Source organism: Arachis ipaensis, chromosome B10 (genome assembly GCF_000816755.2).
Source record: "Arachis ipaensis cultivar K30076 chromosome B10, Araip1.1, whole genome shotgun sequence".
NCBI lineage: Eukaryota > Viridiplantae > Streptophyta > Magnoliopsida > Fabales > Fabaceae > Arachis > Arachis ipaensis.
In genome coordinates, this window is record NC_029794.2 from 105,794,414 (window position 1) to 105,796,189 (window position 1,776).

At 29.6% G+C, this 1,776-nt stretch overlaps 1 protein-coding gene across 2 annotated transcripts in view; it reads left to right on the top strand.

The window, feature by feature from the left end:
- LOC107624266 (vegetative incompatibility protein HET-E-1) overlaps nucleotides 436-1,776 on the top strand; it is a 5,926-nt gene continuing 4,585 nt past the window's right edge. The window contains exons 1-2 of one of the 2 annotated variants that reach the window (XM_016326755.2): nucleotides 436-628; nucleotides 769-828. The gene's annotated coding sequence lies outside the window, so the exon portion shown is untranslated. The remainder of the gene's footprint in view (nucleotides 629-768; nucleotides 829-1,776) is intronic. The other variant, XM_021113425.1, reaches the window with a different exon arrangement.

Below are 1,776 nucleotides of genomic sequence, written 5' to 3' on the forward strand. Positions count from 1 at the left end.
ATGACTATAAAAATAAAAATAAAAATATTATCAAAATATAAAAAATATATCTTTAATTTTAATAAAACTTTTTAAATATTACTAAAATGATTTAACTATCATAATTAGCATAGCCATAAACAATTCCATCATATTAAAATTACTAATTTACGTAACATGAATTTCTTAGGACACAATGGTGAAAGCCTAGGGGAAGCGTGGTTGTGGTTGAGAGTAGTGGAGGCGAGGTATTTGGAATGTTCGATATTTTCAAAGTGGTGAAAATGATGCATACAACGAACCATCTTATCATACTTTTAATTTGTTTACTTTCTTTTTTCTTCTCTTTTGTAATTTCCTTTTATGCATGTAATGCTGTAGTATCCTCATCATCCTTCCAATCCAATTTTCGTTGCAAGATATAAAGAAGAAATAATGTTTCACTTTCTTTGTTCTATATGAAGGGGATTCACAACAATGAAGAAACTCTTACGGGGTTAAGCTATAAAGAAAACACACATAGCCATAGACTCCTATAATTCCTAGATAGATATCATAAACCAAGGTCCAAGCCACACACCCTTTTGAGAACAAAGGTTCTTCAAGTTTCTTATATTCATGATGGGGTCCTCACTCTGAGTGCTTTCACGTGAGTTTCTTTCGTTCTTGTTCTTGCTCAAAAATTCCACACATCCCAAAGAACTAAGGGAAAAAAAAAAGGACAAAGGCCGTTTGGGAGAAGTTCTTTTTTTCTTTAATTAATTTCCTTCAATATTTTTTCTTTTACAGAGAAGGGTTGAAAAAAATGAGAATTGAGGTGTAGAGGAAGTGGTGGAAAGTTGTTACAGAGTAAGGTCCTTTTCCTGTCATTAATACCGAATGTATATATATGTAATGATAATAAATAATCTAAAATTAAAATTCCATACCTACTATTTATATTTTTATCATTATATCAATTCTAATTTCTAATGGCTTACATAGAATTAATTTAATAAAAAATTAAATAAAATTTCAGAAATTTAAAAGTTCAACTACTTTGTTTGACAAATTCTTTTGATGCCATCTCAATTTCTTTTCCATTTATAACGCTTTAAGAAAATTTACATAGCTAATTTATCTATTTGTCAATGGTGCACTAAATGGGTTGTTTTTTTTTTTTTATTTAGCTAATATGTTTCCTACATAGGTTGTTTTTTATTTTTCTTACATACATGTTGAAGCTATTATTAAATTATATACTTTTTTTAATTGATAATTTTAATATGTATCCTTAACACGTGTATTAGCAAAATTTTAAATTAAATAGCCTCATTAGTTCATTTTTGAGCAAATTTATGATATACCTCTAAAAATGTTGGGGTTTATTTGTCTTAATTTGTTGTTTTAGAAAAGAAAATGGTGTGATATAAATGAATGATAGTCATAAGAGAAAGAAGATAGGTATAGAGGTAGAGTACATAGTAGGCAGTGTAGGTAAGAAAGTTGTCTAGAATAGCAATAGCAATAGCAACAAGTTAGTGTAATTAATTAATGGAGTGTGTTTTTAGAGTGAGAGAAACACGGAGGCCAAGAATTGAAGTTGGAATTGGGAAGGGTTGTTTTGTTGGAATAAGGAAAGGGCTACCATTCATCAAGCTGTGACTCCTTCTTTTAGACCCTTCCTTGTCTAATCGCTTTCTTCTTCTTCAATTACTTGCTCCCTCTTGTACTATGCTTTGCCCACCACCCCACAACTTTTACATTTCTTCTCTTTCTTTTCATTCTATCTCCTTTATTTTATTTTATTTAGGTTGG